Source organism: Salmo salar, chromosome ssa22 (genome assembly GCF_905237065.1).
Source record: "Salmo salar chromosome ssa22, Ssal_v3.1, whole genome shotgun sequence".
NCBI classification, from domain to species: Eukaryota; Metazoa; Chordata; class Actinopteri; order Salmoniformes; family Salmonidae; genus Salmo; species Salmo salar.
Genome location: NC_059463.1, coordinates 3,271,222 through 3,298,746, shown reverse-complemented (window position 1 = coordinate 3,298,746; position 27,525 = coordinate 3,271,222). Strand labels below are relative to the sequence as shown.

At 42.8% G+C, this 27,525-nt stretch overlaps 1 protein-coding gene across 2 annotated transcripts in view; it reads left to right on the top strand.

Moving 5' to 3' along the window:
• Positions 1-834: 834 nt before the first annotated feature.
• The window catches only part of st3gal8 (ST3 beta-galactoside alpha-2,3-sialyltransferase 8), a 44,397-nt gene continuing 17,706 nt past the window's right edge, over positions 835-27,525 (top strand). The window contains exon 1 of one of the 2 annotated variants that reach the window (XM_014165895.2): positions 835-977. The gene's annotated coding sequence lies outside the window, so the exon portion shown is untranslated. The remainder of the gene's footprint in view (positions 978-27,525) is intronic. The other variant, XM_014165892.2, reaches the window with a different exon arrangement.

Here is a 27,525-nt window from a genome sequence, read left to right as displayed (position 1 = left end):
ATTCTAAACCAAATTAGAACAGACAAGTGATTCCTGATGAAAAGTAATTGTTAATAACTTCTTCATGAATAAATAATTATACATTAATAAATTCATACTTATCCCATTTTAAGAGCAACATTTTGTTTTCATCACCACTTATTAAAAATAATCAACTTTCTCTGCAGTCTCCATATTTGTTTAGTGTCAGTCTTTCCTTAAATATGAGTTCAGAGGCACTGCTAATGACTATTGATGCAATGCATTCAGTGACCAGGTTGATGACATTGACAAAATGTAAGAACCAAATGACTATGACTGGAGCCCCATTATACCTGGTTCTAAAATAATTGTGCCCACATTTTTAGACAGGTGTAGACAATCAAAAGACAAATTGTGATCTGATTGTGATCAGTTCTTCCTGCCCACCTCTGGAGGTAGTCAGGCACACTTTGTCTGGATATCTTACAAGTGTAGACGGATCTGGACAGTAAAACCATTTAAATCATAATTCCGCCCTCTAAAATCATTGACAGGTGGAACCATTAATTTATGGCATCAATATGTGTCAAAATAAATATTATTTTGAAAGAATACCTGTCAAATGATTTGCGTACAGGGAGGGACCAGGAAATCTGGTCACAATGTGGACACAATGGACAGATAAGAGACACATTTTAATACCATGAGTAGACGCATGTCTGAAAATGTGGGAATGATTAGAATGTGGACAGGATCAGGACACAGGACACATATTACAACTAGGTATGAATGAAGCTTGGGACTGGAAAGTGCATTAGTCTTTTGAAAGTGAACTGAAGTAGACAAAAAATGCTCTGCTCCACCTCCTTGTGAAGAAAAAAGAGCCTCACATACTGACATGCCCCCTCACGTCATAATCTAAACCATTTTGTGCAGATTACACTCCCCTACAGCGCAAGGATATACAGCCAGACTGGAGCTACAGCCAGGACTCCCATTATCAGGCATCAAACAAGGTAACCATGTCTCTCTTTTTCTCTCATTCTCAAACTAAAAGAGCAGTTATTTTTCTTTCTTTTGACATTCTATACATATATTCAAGTTGATTAGAATTAGTCATACTTTCACATTCTCTCTCTCTCACTCAGAAAAACTGACTAAAAAGCATGTCTGTGAATTTTGAACATGAGTCATTTCCTGTGTGTTGCTTTCTTCTTGGAAATAGCAGCCAAACCACCCAAAGTTTCATTAAAGAAGTACACAGAGGTTTTGGTCCAGCTGCTATTTCTTGCCAAGGGGCAAAGACAAAATCTCTATTAGATGGTGCATTCTCAACCATTTCCATTTCTATTATGGTGAAGCTGGCATTTTGATTGTAATATGCTGAATATTATTAGGACTTATTTGGACTGTGTGACTAAGTTACTCGACATAGAAAATGGACAATGATTATCATCATATTCGTTCACTATATCATTGTCAATCAAAAAGGTGCCAAGTGTGGACGCCACATAACAGTGTTATCCCTAGGTAGTCATTTATCTACAGTTGAAGTCGGAAGTTTACATACACTTTGGTTGGAGTCATTAAAACTCGTTTTAAAACCACTCCAAAAATGTCTTGTTAACAAACTATAGTTTTGGCAAGTCGGTTAGGACATCTACTTTGTGCATGACACAAGTAATTTTTCCAACAATTGTTTCCAGACAGATTATTTCACTTATAATTCACTGTATCACAATTCCAGTGGGTCAAAAGTTTACATCCACAAAGTTGACTGTGCCTTTAAACAGCTTGGAAAACTCCAGAAAATGATGTCATGGCTTTAGAAACTTCTGATCAACTAATTGACATTATTTGAGTAAATTGGAGGTGTACCTGTGGATGAATTTCAAGGCCTACCTTCAAACTCGGTGCCTCTTTGCTTGACATCTTGGGAAAATCAAAAGAAATCAGCGAAGACCTCAGAAAAAAATGGTAGACCTCCACAAGTCTGGTTCATCATTGGGAGCAATTTCCAAACGCCTGAAGGTACCACGTTCATCTGTACAAACAATAGTACGCAAGTATAAACACCATGGAACCACGCAGCCACCATACCGCTCAGGAAGGAGACGCGTTCTGTCTCCTAGAGATGAACGTACTTTGGTGCGAAAAGTGCAAATCAATCCCAGAACAACAGCAAAGGACCTTGTGAAGATGCTGGAGGAAACAGGTGCAAATCTATCTATATCCACAGTAAAACGAGTCCTATATCGACAACTTGAAAGGCCGCTCAGCAAAGAAGAAGCCGCTGCTCCAAAACTGCCATAAAAAAACGGTTTGCAAATGCACATGGGGACAAAGATCGTACTTTTTGGAGAAATGTCCTCTGGTCTGATGAAACAAAAATAGAACTGTTTGGCCATAATGACCATCGTTATGTTTGGAGGAAAAAGGGGGAGGCTTGTAAGCCGAAGAACACCATCCCAACTGTGAATCCCGGGGGTGGCAGCATCATGTTGTGGGGGTGCCTTGCTGCAGGAGGGACTGGTGCACTTCACAAAATAGATGGCATCATGAGGCAGGAAAATTGTGTGAATATATTGAAGCAACATCTCAAGACATCAGTCAGGAAGTTAAAGCTTGGTCGCAAATGGGTCTTCCAAATGGACAATGACCCCAAGCATACTTCTAAAGTTGTGGCAAAATGGCTTAAGGACAACAAAGTCAAGGTATTGGAGTGGCCATCACAAAGCCCTGACCTCAATCCTATAGAAAATGTGTGGGCAGAACTGAAAAAGCGTGTGCGAGCAAGGAGGCCTACAAACCTGACTCGGTTACACCAGCTCTGTCAGGAGGAATGGGCCAAAATTCACCAAACTTATTGTGGGAAGCTTGTGGAAGGCTACACAAAACATTTTACCCAAGTTAAACAATTTAAAGGCAGTGCTACGAAATACTAATTGACTGTATGTAAACTTCTGACTCACTGTGAATGTGATGAAAGAAATAAAAGCTGAAATAAATCATTCTCTCCTATTATTCTGACATTTCACATTCTTAAAATAAAGTGGTGATCCTAACTGACCTAAGACAGGGGATTTTTTTACCAGGATTAAATGTCAGGAATTGTGAAAAACTGAGTTTAAATGTAGTTGGCTAAGATGTATGTAAACTTCTGACTTCAACTGTAATTTTAACGTTTTCAAAGTGTCCCATCCAATCGTAAAATGGGTCTTTCTTTGTTTTAAGAGAACAAAGTGAAAGGGCAGGGGTCCAAAAATATAATTTGGACAGCAAAAAGGAAATGCTTGTGGCATCTGAGCTCTATTAGATCAATCAATCAATCAAATCAATCAAATTTATTTTTATATAGCCCTTCGTACATCAGCTGATATCTCAAAGTGCTGTACAGAAACCCAGCCTAAAACCCCAAACAGCAAGCAAAGCATGTGAAAGAAGCACGGTGGCTAGGAAAAACCCCCTGGGAAAAACTCCCTAGAAAGGCCAAAAACCTAGGAAGAAACCTAGAGAGGAACCAGGCTATGAGGGGTGGCCAGTCCTCTTCTGGCTGTGCAGGGTGGATATTATAACAGAACATGGTCAAGATGTTAAAATTTTAAAATTTTCATAAATGACCAGCATGGTCAAATAATAATAATCATAGTAGTTGTCGAGGGTGCAACAAGCACGTCCGGTGAACAGGTCAGGGTTCCATAGCCGCAGGCAGAACAGTTGAAACTGGAGCAGCAGCACGGCCAGGTGGACTGGGGACAGCAAGGAGTCATCATACCAGGTAGTCCTGAGGCATGGTCCTAGGGCTCAGGTTCTCCGAGAGAAAGACAGAAAGAGAGAAAGAGAGAATTAGAGAGAGCATATTTAAATTCACACAGGACACCGGATAAGACAAGAGAAATACTCCAGATGTAACAGACTGACCCTAGCCCCCGACACATAAACTACTGCAGCATAAATACTGGAGGCTGAGACAGGAGGGATCAGAAGACACTGTGGCCCCATCCGATGATACCCCCGGACAGGGCCAAACAGGCAGGATATAACCCCACCCACTTTGCCAAAGCATAGCCCCCACACCACTAGAGGGATGTCTCCAACCACCAACTTACCGTCCTAAGACAAGGCCGAGTATAGCCCACAACGATCTCCGCCATGGCACAACCCAAGGGGGGGCGCCAACCCTGACAGGAAGACCACGTCAGTGACTCAACCCACTCAAGTGACGCACCCCTCCCATGGACGGCATGGAAGAACACCAGTAAGCCAGTGACTCAGCCCCTGTAAAAGGGTTAGAGGCAGAGAATCCCAGTGGAAAGAGGGGAACCGGCAAGGCAGAGACAGCAAGGGCGGTTCATTGCTCCAGCCTTTCCGTTCACCTTCACACTCCTGGGCCAGACTATACTTAATCATAGGACCTACTGAAGAGATAAGTCTTCAGTAAAGACTTAAAGGTTGAGACTGAGTCTGCGTCTCTCACATTGGTAGGCAGACCATTCCATAAAAATGGAGCTCTATAGGAGAAAGCCCTACCTTCAGCCGTTTGCTTAGAAATTCTAGGGACAATTAGGAGGCCTGCGTCTTGTGACCGTAGCGTACGTGTAGGTATGTACGGCAGGACCAAATCGGAAAGATAGGTAGGAGCAAGCCCATGTAATGCTTTGTAGGTTAGCAGTAAAACCTTGAAATCAGCCCTTGCCTTAACAGGAAGCCAGTGTAGGGAGGCTAGCACTGGAGTAATATGATACATTTTTTTGGTTCTAGTCAGGATTCTAGCAGCCGTATTTAGCACTAACTGAAGTTTATTTAGTGCTTTATCCGGGTAGCCGGAAAGTAGAGCATTGCAGTAGTCCAGCCTAGAAGTAACAAAAGCATGGATTAATTTTTCTGCGTCATTTTTGGACAGAACGTTTATGATTTTTGCAATGTTACGTAGATGGAAAAAAGCTGTCCTTGAAACAGTCTTGATATGTTCTTCAAAAGAGAGATCAGGGTCCAGAGTAACGCCGAGGTCCTTCACAGTTTTATTTGAGACGACTGTACAACCATCCAGATTAATTGTCAGATTCAACAGAAGATCTTTGTTTCTTGGGACCTAGAACAAGCATCTCTGTTTTGTCCGAGTTTAAAAGTAGAAAGTTTGCAGCCATCCACTTCTTTATGTCTGAAACACAGGCTTCTAGCGAGGGCAATTTTGGGGCTTCACCATGTTTCATTGAAATGTACAGCTGTGTGTCGTGCAGTGAAATTTAACATTATGTTTTCGAATGACATCCAAGAGGTAAAATATATAGTGAAAACAATAGTGGTCCTAAAACGGAACCTTGAGGAACACCGAAATTTACAATTGATTTGTCAGAGGACAAACCATTCACAGAGACAAACTGATATCTTTCCGACAGATAAGATCTAAACCAGGCCAGAACTTGTCCATGTAGACCAATTTGGGTTTCCAATCTCTCCAAAAGAATGTGGTGATCGATGGTATCAAAAGCGGCACTAAGATCTAGGAGCACGAGGACAGATGCAGAGCCTCGGTCTGACGTCATTAAAAGGTCATTTACCACCTTCACAAGTGCAGTCTCAGTGCTATGATGGGGTCTAAAACCAGACTGAAGCGTTTCGTATACATTGTCTGTCTTCAGGAAGGCAGTGAGTTGCTGTGCAACAGCTTTTTCTAAAATTTTTGAGAGGAATGGAAGATTCGATATAGGCCGATAGTTTTTTATAATTTCTGGATCAAGATTCGGATTTTTCAAGAGAGGCTTTATTACTGCCACTTTTAGTGAGCTTGGTACACATCCGGTGGATAGAGAGCCGTTTATTATGTTCAACATAGGAGGGCCAAGCACAGGAAGCAGCTCTTTCAGTAGTTTAGTTGGAATAGGGTCCAGTATGCAGCTTGAGGGTTTGGAGGCCATGATTATTTTCATCATTGTGTCAAGAGATATAGTACTAAAATACTTTAGTATCTCCCTTGATCCTAGGTCCTGGCAGAGTTGTGTAGACTCAGGACAATGGAGCTTTGGAGGAATACCCAGATTTAAAGAGGAGTCTGTAATTTGCTTTCTAATGATCATGATCTTTTCCTCAAAGAAGTTCATAAATTTATTACTGCTGAAGTGAAAGGCATCCTCCATTTGCGAAGGCTGCTTTTTAGTTAGCTTTGCGACAGTATCAAAAAGAAATTTCGGATTGTTCTTATTTTCCTCAATTAAGTTGGATTGCGCAAGGTTAAATTGAGTTCCTCGGTTAGGTGGTTAACTGATTTTTGTCCTCTGACGTCCTTGGGTAGGCAGAGGCAGTCTGGAAGGGCATCAAGGAATCTTTGGGTTGTCTGAGAATTTATAGCACGACTTTTAATGCTCCTTGGTTGGGGTCTGAGCAGATTATTTGTTGCAATTGCAAACGTAATAAAATGGTGGTCCGATAGTCCAGGATTATGAGGAAAAACATTAAGATCCACAACATTTATTCCATGGGACAAAACTAGGTCCAGAGTATGACTGTGGCAGTGAGTAGGTCCAGAGACATGTTGGACAAAACCCACTGAGTCGATGATGGCTCCGAAAGCCTTTTGGAGTGGGTCTGTGGACTTTTCCATGTGAATGTTAAAGTCACCAAAAATTAGAATATTATCTGCTATGACTACAAGATCCGATAGGAATTCAGGGAACTCAGTGAGGAACACTGCATATGGCCCAGGAGGCCTGTAAACAGTAGCTATAAAAAGTGAGTGAGTAGGCTGCATAGATTTCATGACTAGAAGCTCAAAAGACGAAAACGTCATTGTTTTTTTTTTGTAAATTGAAATTTGCTATCGTAAATGTTAGCAACACCTCCGCCTTTGCCGGATGCACGGGGGGTATGGTCACTAATGTAACCAGGGGGTGAGGCCTCATTTAACACAGTAAATTCATCAGGCTTAAGCCATGTTTCAGTCAGGCCAATCACATCAAGATTATTATCAGTGATTAGTTCATTGACTATAACTGCCTTGGAAGTGAGGGATCTAACATTAAGTAACCCAATTTTGAGATGTGAGGTATCACAATCTCTTTCAATAATGGCAGGAATGGAGGAGGTCTTTTTACTAGTGAGATTGCTAAAGCGAACACCGCCATTTTAAATTTTGCCCAACCTAGATCGAGGCACAGACACGGTCTCAATGGGGAAGCTGAGCTGACTACGCTGACTGTGCTAGTGGCAGACTCCACTAAACTGGCAGGCTGGCTAACAGCCTGCTGCCTGGCCTGCACCCTATTTCATTGTGGAGCTAGAGGAGTTAGAGCCCTGTCTATGTTCGTAGATAAGATGAGAGCACCCCTCCAGCTAGGATGGAGTCCGTCACTCCTCAACAGGCCAGGCTTGGTCCTGTTTGTGGGTGAGTCCCAGAAAGAGGGCCAATTATCTACAAATTCTATCTTTTGGGAGGGGCAGAAAACAGTTTTCAACCAGCGATTGAGTTGTGAGACTCTGCTGTAGAGCTCATCACTCCCCCTAACTGGGAGGGGGCCAGAGACAATTAATCGATGCCGACACATCTTTCTAGCTGATTTACACGTTTCTTTCTAATTATAAAGCTGTGAGAAAGCACAGTTCATCAGATAGAAAACATCCTGTTCAACAGTGTGTAACAGCTGTATGCAAATCCAAAGTTAAACAAAGACAACAGTATATGATATCCCAAAAATGTAATACAAACCCCTATGTGCCCCAAACTGTATGGCATGGTACTTCATTACAGAGAAGATGTATTGGTCAGACAAGGCCTGGTGTACTTCTCTATGCAGTCAATTTATCTTTCAAATTAACGTCAAGCTAATTCATTTTGGGTAACCCTTGCACTTAGAACAGTACCTCTACATTTAGTGGATTGTTATCTGGGCACTACACAAACCAGACACAGGAAGGAAGCTAAGCAAGGAGATAAGCATCATTAGGTTTTGATGTCCTTTGCCTGCTGATTTATAGATCACTATTTCCAGTAACCCGAAGGGCCCATCCTACATTACGGCTGTGTGACCTCAAAAACATTTGGAGAAGGCCTGCCAAGAAAGTATTGCACTTGGACTGACAACTGAATACGGCAGGAAATGACCTCACTTTCCATGGTTCTAAATTCTGAAAGCAAACTGGGATACAGTGCCTTCAGAAAGTATTCATACACCTTGACTTATTCCACATGTTGTTGTGTTACAGCATGAATTCAAAATTGATTAAATATTTTTTTTCTCACCCTTCTACACACAATACCCTATAATGACAATGAGAACATGCCAATGTATTGAAAATTAAATACAGAAATAATACATTTACAGAAGTATTCACATCCCTGAGTCAATACTTTGTAGAAGCACCATTGACAGTGATTACAGCTGTGAGTCTTTCTGGGTAAGACTAAGTGCTTTCCACACCTTGATTGTGTAACATTTGCCACTTATTATTTTCAAGCTCTGTCAAAAATGTTGTTGATCATTGCTAGACAATACTTTTCAGGTCTTGCCATAGATTGTCAAAGTAGATTTAAGTCAAAACTGTAACTCGGCCACTCAGGAACATTCACCGTTGAAAAGCAGACTGAACCAGGTTTTCCTCTAGGATTTTGCGTGTGTTAGCTCCATTTCATTTATTTTTCTATCCTGAAAAGCTTACCAGTCCTTAACAATTACAAGCATACCCATAACATGATGCAGCCACCACTATGCTTGAAAAGCTGGAGAGTGGTACTCAGTAATGTCCTTATTGGATTTTCCAAAAAACATAACACATTGTATTCAGGATAAAAAGATAATTCCTTTGACACATGTTTTGCAGTATTATTTTAGTGCCTTGTTGCAAATTGTTTAAAAGTCACCATTGGCCTCACGGTGAAATCCCTGAGTGGTTTCCTTCCTCTACGGCAACTGAGTTAGGAAGGACGCCTGTATCTTTGTAGTGACTGGGTGTAAAGATACACCATCCAAAGTGTAATTAATAACTTCACCCTGCTCAAAGCGATATTCAATGTCTACTTTTTTGTATTTTACCCATCGACCAATAGGTGCCCTTCTATGTGAAGCATTGGAAAACCTCCCTGGTATTTGTGGTTGAATCTGTGTTTGAAATTCACTGCTCAACTTAGGGACTTTACAGATAATTGTATGTGTGTGGTACAGAGATGAGGTAGCCATTAAAAAATCATGATAATCACTATTATTGCACACAGAGGGCGTCGATGCAACTTGTTTTGCAAAAAATGTCTCCTGAATTATTTACTCTTGTCATAACAAAGGAGTTAAATAGTTATTGACTCAAGATATTTCAGCTTTTCAGGTTTAATTCATTTGTAAACATTTCGAAAAATATAATTCCACTTTGATATTATGGGGTATTGTGTGTAGGCCAGTGATTTTTTTTATCAACATTTAATCAATTTTAAATTCAGGCTGCAACACAACAAAATTTGGAAAAATTCAAGGGGTGTGAATACTTTCTATGCGTATTCTGACCTTGAACTTAAGCATGAGAATAGCATGCTCTTCACCCGCTATTCGTTTGGGGTGAATATCAAACAAATTAAGGTGTGTGTCTACAGATACGCCGTATTCTGACCTTGACTAAATTCCCTCAGAATTCCACCACCTTTACTCGTGATGAAATTATGAATAAGGTTGTGCAACCTATCGGTTCCAAGTGGAACAATATTTACTTTGGATTATTTTCCGATAGAAATAACACCATTCTCCATACACGGGTTGGTTGTTTAGCATCAAAAGAGTGCGCAACTATGGGCAAAACAGACGGGGTTAGCTTAGACTGTGGACAACATGAAAACTATATTTAGTCTCAATGTTTATTGAAAACAAATACATTTTCACAATGAGCACTTGTCTCTCAAATACATCGTTACAGTTGTTGGTTAGCTAACAGGCGAATTTCAGCTGAATTAGCATTGACATGACATCAGTCAAAACACCTCAAAACAAGACATGGTATCAATAACAAGATACAACACGCTGAAACGAGCCACCTACGATTCCCCACATGGCAGATTCTTGTCATTATTGCTAGCTATTTGAACATTGAGAATCATAACAACCCTTACCAAAAAAACCTTCGTCCAATTTGCCGCATATTTTCACATGCAAATTAGTTTTGTGGCAAAATGTTGTGGTAAATTTCAGGCAAGTTGTGAACTTCTGGCAAACAATTCTGGGAAACTTGTTACGAACATTCTGTTTGCTGCAAACTCAGTATGAATATATACCTTTTTTGGTTATTGTGTGTTAAACAACATTTAAATGAATTTACATAAATCAAATCACATAACTTTAAATGAACTTACTTCAGAAAAAAAATTCAACACACTAAATGTAGCAAATATACTAAACAACATGGACTCGAAGTCTTTAACAGACAAAAAAGAAATCCAATACAACTTGAAATCATCAGCATGGTAATGAAGAAAATAGCAAAGACTGGATATTTCCAAAATAAATTGTTTAATCTTTTTATGTAGCTGTAACATTTACATGAGAGAAATGTGAACAGGATGTTTAAAGGGACAACTACAGAATTATTTACATGAGCCAAGTGATAACTTATTGATTCGACAGAGCCGGAGAAGATGGCTGACGTTTTACGTGCTCCTAACCAATTGTGTTTTGATGTTCATTTTTTTGTGATGTTTGTAACTTATTTTTTTACTTATTTTGTATATAATGTTGCTGCTATGTCTCTTATGACCGAAAATAACTTCTGGACATCAGAACAGCGATTACTTACCACGAACTGGCAGAAGCTTTTTTTTCATTTAACGGGTCCGACGAGCCCGACGTGAACGACATACTGCTTTCCCGGGAACAGGCCCAAATCCCTGTAATTTGCATGAAGAGACGATGGAGAAAAGGAGGATGGAGGTCAAGCTGCCTTCTGAGAATTCTACTAGCTAACGTGCAATCATTGGAAAATAAAATCGACGACCTACGAGGAAGATTAAACTACCAACGGGACATTAAAAACTGTAATATCTTATGCTTCACGGAGTCGTGACTGAATGACGACATTATCAACATACAGCTGGCTGGTTATATGCTGTATCAGCAGGATAGAATGGCAGCGTCTGGTAAGACAAGGGGTGGCGGACTATGCATATATGTAAACAACAGCTGGTGCATGATATCTAAGGAAGTCTTGAGGTTTTGCTCGCCTGAGGTAGAGGATCTCATGATAAGCTGTAGACTACACTATCTACCTAAAGAGTTTTCATGTGTATTTTTCGTAGCTGTCTACATACCACCACAGACCGATGCTGGCACTAAGACCGCACTCAATGAGCTGTATACAGCGATAGGCAAACAGGTAAACGCTCATCCAGAGGCGACGCTCCTAGTGCCTGGGGACTTTAATGCAGGGAAACTTGAATCTGTTTTACCAAATTTCTATCAGCATGTTAAATGTGCAACTAGTGGGGAAAAAAATGCTAGACCATCTTTACTCCACACACAGAGACACGTACAAAGCTCTCCCTCGCCCTCCATTTTGCAAATCTGACCATAATTCTATCCTTCTGATTCCTGCTTACAAGCAAAAATTAAAACAGCAAGCACCAGTGACTCGTTCAATTAAAAAGTGGTCAGATGAAGCAGATGCTAAGCTACAGCATTGTTTTGCTAGCACAGACTAGAATATATTCCGGGATTCTTCCTATGGCGCTGATGAGTACACCATATCAGTCATTGGTTTCATCAATAAGTGCATCAATGACGTCATCCCCACAGTGACTGTACGCACATACCCCAACCAGAAGCCATTGACTGCAGGCAACATCCACACTGAGCTAAAGGCTGGAGCTGCCACTTTCAAGGAGCGGGACTCTAACCCGGAAGCTTACAAGAAATCCCGCTATGCCCCCCAACGAATCATCAAACAGGCAAACTGTCAATACAGGACTAAGATCGAATGGCAGGGCTTGCAAACCATTACAGAGCACAAAGGGAAGCACAGCCAAGAGCCGCCCAGTGACACGAGCCTACCAGACGAGCTAAACAACTTCTATGCCTTCTTGCCTATCTTGTAGACTGGTATTGGGAGGACCACTGGCAGAGTCTTAAAATGATGTCACCTTGTGAATCTGGAGAGAAGAATGTTTAGTGAATAACTTGACTGTTTCAGGCTAAAAATAAATAAACATCCGAGGCTCCACCAGCAGGGCCATTTCAAACTATACCTGCACTTTGAAGAGAAGATCTTGGACCTACTTCTCTCTGGGCTGGCGAAACAACGTTTTTTGTCCTTGAAGACCACGATCCAGTTATCAGTGAGTTTCCACATACAGTCCGGGTTTAAAAAGTCCCGAGCAGTCTGTAATAAAGCCAACAATTACTTTTCTTGTAATTTTTTATTTAACTTTTTTTGTTGTTGGGACAAATAAAAACATACATTGACAAAAACAATAGACAACTTAACATTTACATACAGATCCACAAAAATGTATGACATCACACTTGCTCAGATCCACATTCCCTCCGTATCTACACCCAATGCTGTTTCTAATGCTTTTGAGACTCTGCCCCATATGACTTCAGATTGTGTTATGTTGTAGCCAGACATCGTAGTTAATCACTAGTCTGGCTAACACCTAACTCTAGAAGTCCTCCTGACTTCAAAGTCTGGAATGACTCTTTTATGTTGTCTGCACAATGCGTCGATAATGAAGGGGGCTATGCTGTTACTGGTTGGCTCTTCTCTGTGTCTTTCTAACGCAAACACCCACAGCCAGGGGGCGCTGGTGAGCAGCAACATGTGAAGACGCATTTTCTCAGTGCTCCTGTCCAGGGCAAACAATTTACTACTAATACTTGACCAACACCTCCCCTACAGTGTTAATTTTGTAGCATTTCATTTGGAATCAAACCCAATTTACTAATTTGCAGTTTTTTTCTGTCATTTTTTGCCTTTTCATTGTAAAATGTCCAAACAACCACGGCCACGAGTCACAAAAGAGCAGGCCTCTAACAAAGCCTCGGGCTCACTGGACACTGACTCTGATCCCCCCGACCTAGCCAAGGTAATGGTGGCTATCATTAAGTCTGAACAGACTGCTGGCTTAGGTGGAGTTCTCGCCATTCTCGCCACCGAGGTCAACACAAAGATCGACTCCGTTAAAGACCACTTGGTGAAACATGACACCTGTCTGAATAGCCTGGAAGGCGGCGCAAATACTTACTCCGACAAAGTGGTGACACTGGAAGAGCAAGTCACCCATTGCGCATCTACATCCACATGGAGGACATACGAATAACTAGCCATTGTAGGCCCTTACTCTGCCCCTGCGCTAGCCTTTGCTAACACAACAAAGCATACACACTACCGGTCAAACGTTTTAGAACACCTACTCATTCAAGGTTTTTTTTTATTTTACTATTTTCTACATTGTAGAATAATACTGAAGACATCAAAACTATGAAATAACACATATGGAATTCTGTAGTAACCTAAAAAGGGTGTCTATTTGAAGAATCTCAAATATAAAATATATTTGGATTTGTTTAACACTTTTTTGCCTACTACATGATTCCATATGTGTTATTTCATAGTTGTGACGTCTTCACTATTATTCTACAATGTAGAAAATAGTAAAAGTAAAGAAAACCCTTGTATGAGTACGTGTTCTAAAACCTTTGACCGGTAGTGTACCTCCTTTTTTTGTATATTGTTTAACTATCCTTCAAATATACCTATTGCATAAGATACATTGGAGAACTGAGGTGATTCCCTCCTGAATCCCTTCGCTATGTGTAAACTTGATTATGTTCACCCTGAAAAGAGTACTACTAAGGTTCAGTTTAACATGGTAGTATTTTGCTGTAGTCTAGGAGAGGTAGATGCAGCCTTCCAACAGGGGGAAGGCCAGCATAGGGTTCCATGGTTTTCTTCTGGGTATTTTGTTGTTTTTAAGCTGTTTTTTATTTGTATGTTATTACTCTGACCTTTCAGCACACTGACCATGTGATTGTACTAACATTCATTTCTAATTACTATGACTATGCCTAATTCACCTACTCTAGGCTCCACTTGCTTTGTCAGCTGGAACTTAAAAGGAATTATGGTAGTGTAGCCAAGTGTTTGCTCATCTTAAGTCTTTAAGTCCGGACATTGTTTTTCTCCAAGAGACCCACCTCCGGTCCAGCAACCATGATAAACTAAAGAGAGGACGGGTAGACCAAATAGTTCATACCAACGTTGATGCTAAGGCCTGAGGGGCAACCATCCTTATCAGAAAAGTCACCCGTTTGTCTCCTCCAAAGTAATTTCAGATACTAATGGCAGATATATTATAGTGATGGGGAAATTGTTTAGCACACAGGTCATTCTGGCTAACCTCTAGGGTCCTAATTGGGATGACGCTGAATTTTTTTCTGACCTCACTGCAGCACTTCCCGACCTTAACTCTCATCACTTGATACTGGGCAGAGATTTCAATTGTGTATTGCTTCCAAGTCTAGACAGATCCAGACCGAAGCCCAACAATGTCATTTCAAAATCAGGCGCAGTAATCAACTCACTTCTAGAATCCTATATTTTGTCTGATCCATGGAGGAGGAGCTAAACAGTACCCTTTTTTTCTCCAGTCCACTTCTCATACTCTAGTATTGACTTTTTCCTGCAGGACAATAGAATTATTCCTTTTGTAACTAATAGCCAATGTTACAGCATGGTTATCTCAGACCATAGCCCTGTCCAGCTGGATATCCACTTTCTAGACAGTACCGTCACAACGCGCGTGGCGACATGACCCACTACTCACTGACCCACTATCTAAGGGCCCAACTTATTTCACACACAGCGTACGACAACAAACAGTGCACTAAATGCTTATCGGAGCTATCTCAACACATTCTAGATGTGGTCAACAGATATGCCTCTTTTCCAACTCCTGAACTCTACAAAGTAGAGACTGCTACACCAATCGGAATTTGACAATCTCTCCACTAAACAAATGGAGCAGCTTCTGTTTAAGTCGAGGCAGACATTTTATGAACACGGAGAGAAAGCTGGCAAGTTGTTATCTCACCAGCTTCGACAATCCGCTGCCAGCAGCACCATACCTGTGTTGCAGCTGATTCAACTTCTACCAATCCCAAAGAAATCAACAATCAATTTAAGCAATTCTACTCTGCTCTTCACTCGTAAGAGGCTCTTCCTGACACATCTCGTATGCATGCATTTCTAGACAATCTGGACATCCCCTGTCTAAATTCAGATGATCAAACCATCATGGATGCCTCAATAAGTGATGATGAAGCTACTCTGGCAATCCAGTCCATGCAGAGCGGTAAAAGCTCCTGGGCCTGATGGCTTCCCTATTGAATTTTATAAAGCATTCTCCTCTAAACTATCCCCTATCCTCAGCTCAATGTACAATGAAATCCTTTCTAGACAGAAACTGCCATAGACAATTACACAAGCGACTATGAGCCACAGGCAGTTTATACAATTTTAAAAACATTACAATACATTCACAGATTTCACAACACACTGTGTGCCCTCAGGCCCCTACTCCACCACTACCACATATCTATAGTACTAAATCCATGTATGTATAGTGCGTATGTTATTGTGTGTGTGTGTGTGTGTATGCATGTGTCTGTGCTAATGTTTGTGTTGCTTCACGGTCCCCGCTGTTCCATAAGGTGTTTTTTTAATCTGTTTTTTACATGTAATTTTACTTCTGGCATGAGTTATTTGATGTGGAATAGAGTTCTGTGTAGTCATGGCACTATGTAGTACAGTGTGCCTCCCATAGACTTTTCTGGACTTGGGGGACTGTGAAGAGACCTCTTGTGGCATGTCTTGTGGGGTATGCATGGGTGTCCGAGCTGTGTGCCAGTAGTTTAGACAGACAGCTCGGTGCTTTCAACATGTCAATACCTCTCATAAATAAAAGTAGCGATGAAGTCAATCTCTCCTCCACTTTCAGCCAGGAGAGATTGACGTGCATATTATTAATTTTAGCTCCCTGTATACATCCAAAGGTCAGCCATGCTGCCCTGTTCTGAGCCAAATGCGATTTTCCTAAGTCCTTTTTGTGGCACCTGACCACACGACTGAACAGTAGTCAAGGTGCCACAAAACTAGGGCCTGTAGGACCTGCCTTGTTGATAGAGTTGTTAACAAGGCAGAGCATCGCTTTATTATAGACAGACTTCTCCCCATCTTAGCTACTACTGCATCAATATGTTTTGACCGTGACAGTTTACAATCTAGGGTTACTCCAAGCAGTTTGGTCATTCTCAACTTGCTCAATTTCCACATTATTTATTACAAGATTTAGTTGAGGTGTAGGGTTTAGTGAGTGTTTTGTTCCAAATACAATGCTTTTAGTTTTAGAAATATTTAGGGCTAACTTATTCCTTGCCACCCACTCTGAAACTAACTGCAGCGCTTTGTTGAGTGTTGCAGTCATTTCAGTTGCCATAGTAGATGATGTGTATAGTGTTGAGTCATCCGCATACATAGACACTCTGGCTTTACTCAAAGTTAGTGGAATGTCGTTAGTAAAAATTGAAATATGCACCGGCTATTTAATGTTATTTATTCTGCCCACTCAACTCAACAGACAAAGGTTTCGACTGGGTTGAGTGGGAATATATATTTATAATACTAGAGAGATTTGGGTTTGGCCCATCATTCCTTTCCTGGATTAAGATTTTGTACTCGTCCCCAGTAGCTTCTGTTCGCACCTACAATGTTACCTCCAGCTACTTCCCTCTCCACAGGGGGCCAGGCAGAGTTGCTGTTTATCCCCTTTACTATTTGATATGGCTATTGAGCCTCTTGCTGTTGCCCTGCGGGCGGAGGAGAGGACTGAGGGAAGACTAAGGGACGACATAACTCACAAGGTGTCTTTATATGCAGGCAATCTTCTTTTATACATCTCCAACCCTGTGGAGTCTATACCCTATCTCTTAGACATGATGCAAGGTCTTGGGACACTCTCTGGTTATAAGTTAAACCTAACAAAAAAAACAGAAGACAAAGGACAGTGAGACACAGGTTTTATCTTGGACACATGAAACGTAGGATGGATATGGAGGGTGCGGGGCAACAGAAGGTGAACAGCAGAGGGGCTAAGGATTTTAGTGATGGGGAACAGGCCGATGAAACAGGGGGAAAAGTTTACGGGACTCCACCCGGAGGAGCAGGTCCCGAGTGGAGAGCCATATCTTCTGTCCGAGCCGATAGAGGGGAGCAGGGGTCCGGTGGTGATCTGCTTGTCGCCGATACCTGGATGTGGTCTTCAAAAGAGAGGCCCGGGCTCTCTTCCAGGTACAGCGACAGCGGCGGATGAACATTTGGGCAGAGGGTATGCTGACTTCTTCCTCTTGCTAGGGGAAGAGCGGGGGCTGATATCCCAAGGAACACTCGAGAGACCAGTGGCCGAGCAGGGAAGGGTGTTGTGGGCATATTCCACCCATATGAGTTGCTGGCTCCAGGTGGTGGGGTTGGCGGAGACTAGGCAACGAAGGGCTGTCTCCAGGTCCTGATTGGCTCGCTCCAACTGGCCGTTAGCTTGGGAGTGGAAACCAGAGAACAGGCTGGCCGACAACCCAATGAGGGTGCAGAACACCTTCCAGAACTGGGACAAAAACTGGGGACCCCGATCGGAGACCATGTCGACCGGAAGTCCATGGATCCGGAAGACGTGCTGCACCATGAGCTGAACCGTCTCCTTGGCTGAGGGGAACTTGGGAAGGGGAACAAAATGGACAGCTTTAGAAAACCTATCCACCACCGTCAGGATAGTAGTGTTGCCGTCTGACAGGGGAAGCCCAGTAACAAAGTCCAGGGATATATGGGACCAGGGGCAGTGAGGAATAGGGAATGGATGGAGAAGGCCAGTCGGAGCTTGCCACAGAGTCTTATTTTGTGCACATACGTGCAGGCAGTGACGAATGCGCAAACATCCGGCACCATGGAAGTCCGACAGGAGAATGGATGAGAGGTCAGTCTGGAGGAATGCTTGTCCAGGACCGGGGAATGGACAGAGTCTGGGACAAACATCCGGTTTCTGGCTGGGAACACTGCTCCTTACGGACCAGGCTCTCTATACCCCAGACGACTGCAGCCGCTAGACAGGAGGTAGGGAGGATGGTCTCGGGGTCAGACAGAGTAGCAGCGGGTCAATACAACCGTGAGAGTGCGTCCGGCTTCACGTTCTTGGACCCTGGACGGTAGGAGATAGTGAAATTGAACCGGGTGAATAACAGGGCCCAACGAGCCTGCCTAGAGTTAAGGCACTTGGCGGTGCGGAGATATTCCAGGTTCTTATGGTCAGTCCACACTAAGAATGGGTGTTCTGCCTCTTCCAACCAGTGCCTCCACTCCTCCAATGCCATCTTGACGGCAAGGAGTTCTCAATTTCCCACATCATAGTTCCTCGCAACAGGGGTAAGACGATGGAAGAGGAAAGCGCAGGGGTGCAGCTTTTGGTCCTGGGCAGAATGCTGGGACAGGACGGCCCCCACTCCGACATCCGAGGCGTCGACCTTCACCCCAAACTGACAGGACGGGTCTGGATGGACCAAGATGGGGGCTGAAGTGAATTGACATTTGAGGTCTGAGAATGCCTGGTCAGCTGCTGTTGACCATGTGAAGGGAACCTTGGGAGTCGTGAGTGCTGAGAGGGGGGAAGCCAGGATGCTGTAACCCCAGATGAAGCGGCGGTAGAAGTTAGCAAACCCCAGGCAATGTTGCAGCAGCACTCTGAATGTGGGTTGACGCCAATCCACCCCCGCTCTCAGCTTGTTTGGATCCATCTGTATATGTCCATGCAGTGACAACGTATCCAAGTAAGGAGATAGTGGAGCGATAGAACTCACACTTTTCCGCTTTAACGAAAAGCTTGTTCTCCAGAAGACGATGAAGGACTTGTTGGAAGTGTTCTTGAGCTTACTGGGAAATGAGCAGGATGTTGTCGAGGTACACAAACGCGAACCAGTTCAGCATGTCCCGGAGCACATCGTTGACCAGGGCCTGGAACACAGTGGGAGCGTTGGTCAGCCCGAATGGCATAACTCAGTACTCATAGTGCCCGCTAGCCATGTTAAAGGCAGTCTTCCACTCATCTCCTTCCCGTATCTGAACCAGATGGTAGGCGTTCCGAACGTTCCACTTGGAGAAGATGGTCGCTCCCTGAAGTGGTTCGAAAGCTGAGGAGATGATGGGTAGAGGGTAATGTTTTTTTACCTTCATGTCATTAAGGCCCTCATAGTCGATATACGGGCACAGGGTTTGGTCCTTCTTCTCCACAAAGAAGAACCCTGCGCCGACAGGGGAGGCCAATCGGCGAATCCTCCCTGCAACAAGTGAGTTCTCAATGTAGTCCCCCATAGCCTTGGTCTCCGGCCCTGACAGGGAGTAAAGCCGCCCCAGAGGGGTGTAATGCCCAGGAGAAGGTCAATGGTGCAGTCGTTGGGTCAATGCGGAGGGAGAGAAGTAGCACAGGCCTTGAAGACCTCCCGGAGGTCCAGATATTCCACGGGAATGGTGGAGAGGTCCGAGGCTTCTCTCAAGCCTGCAGGGAGACGTCCCGGAGCAAGCTGGGCCGACTTGAGACAATGAGCATGGCAGAACTAGCTCCAACCCACGATAACACCAGTAGCCCAGTCGATCAGGGGATTGCGTTTCTGGAGCCATGAATATCCCAAAACCATGGGTACATGGGGCGATTCGATGAGCAGGAACTGCATACACTCACTGTGATTTCTTGATACTCGTAGGTCAATAGGAATAGTATTGCTGGTGACTCGGCCAATAGAGCACCCATCCAGCACTCTGACATTCATGGGAATGGAGAGGGGCTTAGTGGTGATACCAAGCTCCGACACCCAGGTAGCATCGATAAAGCTTTCATCGGCCCCAGAGTCAATGAACACCCGAACAGTTGAAACTAGATTTTAAAGAGTTCATTGACTCTCTGCTAAACACTAACAAAAGACCCATCATATCTGGCCCTCTGCCATCTCTGAATCGCAGCATTGAACGCTTTAGCAGGATTCTTTCTCTTCACAAGTGGCTACGTGATTATCAATGGGTGTAACTTTTGTTGACAATTTCGATACCTTGGAAACAAAACACGTTTAATAAGGAGGATGGGATCCACCCAAATCATTTGGGATCCTGGATCCTTTCACAGCACAATAAGGCTGCGTTGAGACAATGACTTATCAGTGACTCAAGCCCAGCTCAGCTTATCCCTACCATTGTGACGCAGAGTTGCCATAATGCTTCAGCAATTGTACATTATACCAGGGGTGTCAGTTGATACAATATAAGTAACCTAATTCATGTCACTATTAACTGCCTTGAACGCCTCTACTGATCCTACAGCTATTGTATGCAGTAATCATGTGCCTATGAACCAGATTTATACTGCTAGCACTAAGCCGGTGTGCCCTAGGAGGAAGTCCACTGTGAGCAGCTCACTCTCCACCAACATAAAGAACATGAGCACATCCACTGCTGCTAAGCTTCCCAGTAAAAGCAATGAAAGCAAGTAAGCATCCCAAAAGAAAAGTGCTCAAAATAGCCCACGTTAATATATTTAGCTTAAGAAACAAGGTTCATGAAATCAATAATTTGCTAGTAACAGATGACATTCATATTCTGACTATCTCTGAAAGTCACTTAGATAATACCTTTGACAATACAGTGGTGTAAATACAAGGTTATAACATTTATAGAAAAGATAGAAATGCCAATGGTGGAGGTGTTTCTGTTTATATTCAGAACCACATTCCTGTAAAGATTAGAGAGGATCATGTTAAATACTGTTGAAGTAATATGACTCCAGGTTCATCTGCATCACTAAAGCCCATTCTGGTGGGAAGCTGCTATAGACCACCAAGTGCTAACAGTCAGTATCTGGATAACATGTGTGAAATGCTTGATAATGTATGTGATATCAACAGGGAAGTATATTTTCTGGGTGATTTAAATACTGACTGGCTATCATCAAGCTGCCCACTCAAGAAAAAGCTTCAAACTGTAACCAGTGCCTGCAACCTGGTTCAGGTTATCAGTCAACCTACCAGGGTAGTTACAAACAGCACAGGAATGAAATCATTAACATTTATTGATCACATCTTTACTTATGCTGCAGAAATTTGCTAGAAAACAGTATCCAGATCTGTCGGATGTAGTGATCACAATATAGTAGCCATATCTTGGTAAACCAAAGATCCAAAGGTTGGGCCTAATATAGTGTATAAGAGGTCATACAATAAGTTTTGTAGTGATTCATATGTTGATGATGCAAAGAACATTTGTGGGTCCGTGGTGTGTAATTTTTTATACATTTTTTTATTTTACCTTTATTTAACTAGGCAAGTCAGTTCAGAACAAATTCGTATTTTCAATGACGGCCTAGGAACAGTGGGTTAACTGCCTGTTCAGAACGACAGATTTGTACCTTGTCAGCTCGGGGATTTGAGGAGCAAACAGGTAATGCACTTGACACATTTATGAAATTGCTTATTCCAGTGGCTAATAAGCATGCACCCATTAAGATAATGACTGTAAAAACTGTTAAATCCTTGTGGATTGATGACTCGCAACACCCAACAAAGAGCTGCAGTTAGTTTCAGAGTGGGTGGCAAGGAATAAGTTAGCCCTAAATATTTCTAAAACTAAAAGCATTGTATTTGGAACAAATCATTCACTAAACCCTAAACCTCAACTATATCTTGTAATAAATAATGTGAAAATTGAGCAAGTTGAGGTGACTAAACTGCTTGGAGTTATCCCTGGATTGTAAACTGTCACGGTCAAAAACATATTGATACAACAGTAGCTAAGATAGGGAGAAGTATGTCTATGATAAGGCTCTACTCTACCTTCGTGATAGCACTGTCAACAAGGCAAGTCTTACAGGCCCTAGTTTTGTTACACCTGGACTACTGTTCAGTCGTGTGGTCAGGTGCCACAAAAAAGGACTTAGGAAAATTGCATTTAGCTCAGAACAGGGCAGCACGGATGGCCCTTGGATATACACAGAGAGCTAATATTAATAATATGCATGTCAATCTCTCCTGGCTCAAAGTTGAGGAGCGATTGACTTCATCACTGCTTGTATTTATGAGAGGTATTGACATGTTGAAAGCACCGAGCTGTCTGTTTGAACTACTGGCGGACACATGCATACCCCACAAGACATGCCACAAGAGGTCTCTTCACAGTCCCCAAGTCCAGAACAGACTATGGAAGGTGCACAGTACTAAACAGAGCCATGACCACATCAAGTAACTCATGCAAGCAGTAAAATTAGATAATAAAAAAAACACCTTATGGAACAGCGGAGACAGTGAAGCAATACAAACATTGACGCATTCACACACACAATACACACACGTACACATGGATTTTGTACTGTATATATGCCTTGGCAGCAGCTAATGGGGATCCATAATAAATACATATACATCTGGAGTTATTTGGTCTGGTCACCCCATAACAGCATGTTTTGGAGAGGGGTGCGAGTAACGGGAGATTGGAAAATCCCCGTACGGCTCACCAGAGTACTCGTTCCTACTGATGAGCCTGGTCTTTTCAATGGACACGTGGAATATAACGTCCTGTTGTCCCACAATACAGACAGCTCCTGGTGTTCAGTCTGCGTAAATGTTCATCCAGAGACAATCGAGCCCTTCCCAGTAGCTTGATTCCCGTGAGCACTCGGGTGACGTCGGAATCTCTCGGAAATGCCTTCGGGGGTTTTCGGGATTCCTCGGAGTCGAGGTGGGAATCGAGGGCGAGCGAAGGCGACAGGGGACAGATTCCCTCTCCCTCCTACGTTCTCGTAGCCGCCCATCGATCCGGATGGTCAAGGCTATGAGGGAGTTGAGGTCCATGGGCAACTCCCAGGCTGTGAGCTCATCTTTGATCACCTTTGATGATCTGTGAAGGAACATGTCGAACAATGTGTCCGGGTTCCAGGCACTCTCAGCTGCCATCGTGCAAAAATCCACCGTGTAGTCTGCCACACTACGGGCGTCTTGACGAAGCTGGAGCAGTTTATGAGCAGCCTCTCTTCTGGACAATGGAGATTCCGCCACGAACTCCTCCAGACTGACGCAGATGGTGGATTGTTGCTCCCACACCGCCGTAGCCCAGGCGAGTGCCCTCCCAGACATCAGCATTGTGATGTACGCTATCCTTGAGCTGCAGCTCGAAGACGAGGGAGCACTGGCAGAGAAAGGCCCGGCAGGTTCCAGAATCTGCAGCGTAATGCTCAGGAGGAGGTTAGCGGGGTTCTCAGGACACTGGGGTAGGCTGGGAAGAAGCGCCTCTGGTGGCGGGGTTGCTGAGGAATTACTGGTGTGGCTTGCTGCCTTGTAGGGAATCTGCGGAATTGCTCCAGCAATGTATTGAACGCCTGGTCATGGTGTTCCACAAGGGTATGGAGTCCCTCGATAAGGCATTGCAGTAACTCCTCGTGTCTTCCAATGGTGGCTCCTTGCTGGGAGACAGCATTGTGGAGCTGGTCTGAGTCTGCTGGGTCAGTCATGGCCCGTTCGTACTATTAGAACTCAGGATAAGACCCAGATGCAGACAGCTAGAATCACAGATGTTTATTTACCCAAACAGGTGGCAGGCAAAAGACAGGTCAAGGGCAGGCAGAGGTCAGGAATCCAGGGCAGAGTCAATAAGGTACAGAACAGCAGGTAGGCTCTGGGTCAGGGCAGGCAGAGGTTTGTAATTGGGTCAGAGTCAGGCAGGTACAGAACGGCAGGCAGACTCGGGGTCAAGGCAGGCAGAATGGTCAGAACTGGGGTGTATAGTGAAGGTGTCCCCGGTGTGCAAAATGAGCAGAATAAAATGTTGACCCTCTTTTGTAAACATTAAATTGCATTTCTCATTGTATTGATTGGCATGGGTGTGGCTAATTGTGACTGTTCCAAAAGCCCATTAGGCTATTTAGACACTCGTGGTAGCAGCTATATGCTTTTCACTGTAAGTTTGCAGTATTAAAATAAACCAAATGTTTTATTTTTAAATGACCCTAAGATCGGTCAATGAATCTATGTAAATATGATAAAGCCTTTAAATCTGTGCTTCATTACAAAGGTATAGGCTAATTGTGGTTGACTCAAAATCCATTCCAATTGCCCATTGTATCACAATGTATAGTATGATACTAACCCACTACAAGGGTCTTTAAATTGCATTGTAAGAAATCCCTCCCAGAATGGGGAAAACGTGATATACTTTGTTGTGTAAATTACCTACCACGAAGAGTATATACAAATTACAATGTATCAACTTTGAGTTGCAGGTAGTCTACTTGATACAATCATCATTTTTTCAAAATCTTATTTAGCCTATAGACTATAGGTATAGTTTCATATTAGTTTCAGAAAAATGTTACATAATTATCCACCCTATAAAGGTTATGGGGGATAGTCATCCGTACCATAAAAGTTACGGGAAATCCGCTCTATGAATGTAGTGTACGGAAAGTTATCTTGGAGGATCTGAAAAGCTTGGATGTCCCCGTGAATGAACGTTGCCTAAATTGTAGCCAAGCCATAAGACATTGTGCTGTAGTGGAGAAAATAATATTTTCTATATTTTGTGTAACCTGTCCTTTAGTGGTTAACTAAAAACAAACAGCACCACAGAGGTATCTCGAAGATTTTATACTAATGTAAGCGCTAGTGATATTATGGTGAATTGTGTTTCCATCACCCAGGCTGATTCTTAAGACTTTGAAAGAGAAGTGTCAACAACCTCTGCACAATCAAAACAGTTGCAAGAAGAGGTTAAAGGAAGTGCTCTTCTAGCTCTTCTTCATACACTAAGGAAGAGCACTATAAAAATGAACAGACCCTTGGCTTGAAATTGTTATTAAAATCAAATCCATTCACTCCTCATCAGCAATGAATGCAAGGCAGCTATTTTCAGCATGGAAAGCATTTGAGATGTTCTAATCACAGTATTAATTAATCTCTCCACACCCCATTGTAAAGGACACATATGTTGTGTGCTGATGTAACAAATAGTGATTTGTCATGCTCAGTTGAAGAGAACCGGGCCAGTTTTTAAGACGGTCTTTGTTTCTCCCTGGCTGTCCCATCAATACCTCCTCCATTGAACCTACACTGCACCTACACTGCCTTTCCAGCCCAAACTGCCTCAACTTAATCCGAGGGCCGACTTTGTTGAACTTTTTATGCACTTTAGATTCTTTGAGAAAGCGCTAGACAAGTTAAATAAAGTATTATTATAATAACAATGAGAGAAGGTGGCTGGTGAATGCTATAGAGTACCACAGTCCAAGAGTTATAATACCCATAAAACCTAGTGGTCAAACAAGGAAATGGTTCCAATTGTGCTATTTTAATATCTTATGTTTCACATAGACCTGGCTGGATGACGACACGGATAATATAGAGCTGGCTGGATTTAGTGTGCATCGGCAGGACAGAGCAGCTACGTCTGGTAAGACGAGGGGCGGGGGTGTGTGTCTATTTGTCAACAACTGCTGGTGCACAATGTCTAATATTAAAGAAGTCTTGAGATATTTCTCGCCTGAGGTAGAATACCTAAGCTGTAGACCACACTATCTACCAAGAGAGTTCTCATCTATATTATTCATAGCTGTCTATTTACCACCACGAACCGATGCTGGCACTAAGACCTCACTGAACAAGCTATATAAGGACATAAGCAAACAAGAAAAGGCTCATCCAGAAGTGGCGCTCCTAGTGGCCGGGGACTTTAATGCAGGCAAACTTAAATCACCAATTAACTATCATGGTCCAAACGCACCAAGACGGTTTTGAAGAGGGCACGACAACACCTTTTCCCCCTCAGGAGGGAAAAACCTAAAGATTTGCCATTGAGAGCATCCTGACTGGTTGCATCACCACCTGGTATGGCAACTGCTTCCTGACATCCAGGACCTATATACTAGGCGGTGTCAGAGGAAGGACCCAAAAATTGTCAAAGACCCAAGTCATAGACTGTTCTCTCTGCTACCGCAAGGCAAGCGGTACCGTAGCGCCAATTCTAGGACCAAAAGGCTCCTTAACAGCTTCTTAACTCTATTTCTTGAACTGCGTTGTTGGTTAACGGCTTGTAAGTAAGCATTTCACTGTAAGCTCTACTAGAACTGTTGTATTCAGCGCATGTGACATTTTTTTTGCTTTTATTTGATTTGAGACTGCCAACTCGAGGAAAAGGTAAGAATCTCTGGATTAACTATCTAATGTTAGTCATGAATACATTTGCTGAATTTCTTTAAATTGACAATTCTGTGAACTGTCAAGGCCAGCATCCCGGAGTTGCCTCTTCACTGTTGACATTGAGACTGGTGTTTTGCGGGTACTATTTAATGAAGCTGCCAGTTGAGGACTTGTGAGGCATCTGTTTCTCAAACTAGACACTCTAATGTACTTGTCCTCTTCGTCAGTTGTGCACCGGGGCCTCCCACTCCTCTTTCTATTCTGATTAGAGCCAGTTTGCGCTGTTCTGTGAAGGGAGTAGTACACAGCGCTGTATGAGATCTTCATTTTCTTGGAAATTTCTCGCATGGAATTAGCCTTCATTTCTCAGAGCAAGAATAGACTAACGAGGTTCAGAAGAAAGTCTTTGTTTCTGGCCATTTTGAGCCTGTAATCGAACCCACAAATGCTGATGCTCCAGATACTCAACTAGTCTAAAGAAGGCCAGTTTTATTGCTTCTTTATTTTATTTTTATTTTACCTTTATTTAACTAGGCAAGTGCTAAAATAAAATATCCCTTTAGTCAGCACATGTCAATGGTGTGCATACTGGGAGCAGAGTCAGGTACAGGAGAGCAGAGAGTTGTGAACAGGTGCACACTTTATTTAGGCAGGAGAAACCAACAGACGGACGCCACTGCGTTGAAACCTCTATCCAATATGCCAAAGTGCAAAAAACGCGCAAACAGTCACAATAATAAAGTACAAACAAATAAACATACCTCGTGATATAAAACACGGAATAAACGCACACCAGAAATAGCGCGTCAAAAATGACACGTAACACTAGGGTGACCATATTTTAGTTTTCCAAAAAGAGGACGTATGGTCACCCTACTGTAAATGCAATACATTTGGAAAAAATCCCATTATTTTCCAGTGTTTCTTTTATGTATTGCGCGATCGTATCAACTGTCTCATTTGGAGTGTTTTTAACTTCGACTAATTTACTTTGCACGCCACCATTCTTCCAATCAAAATACTGAATAAGCAGAGGGAATATTTTCACAGCACCGTGATTGCTCCCATCAGTAGAAACACCACAGTAAGGTATGTCTTCTAGTGCTTTCTGAGCTATGTCGACAGAATGTGGTGCTATCACAGCGTTAACAATTGCTTCGGTCTTAGTACGAGCGCTTGAAAGTTTTCGCGCAGTCTTGGAATCAGGGAAAGCCCTTTTTAACAAGGCAGACGTGCAGTCCGTTGATCTGTAGCTATTGTGATGCTTCGTGTTGTGGAATGCAAAAACTCCCTCCGTAGCAGTAACAGCATCTTCTGTTTTACCTGCTCTCACAAA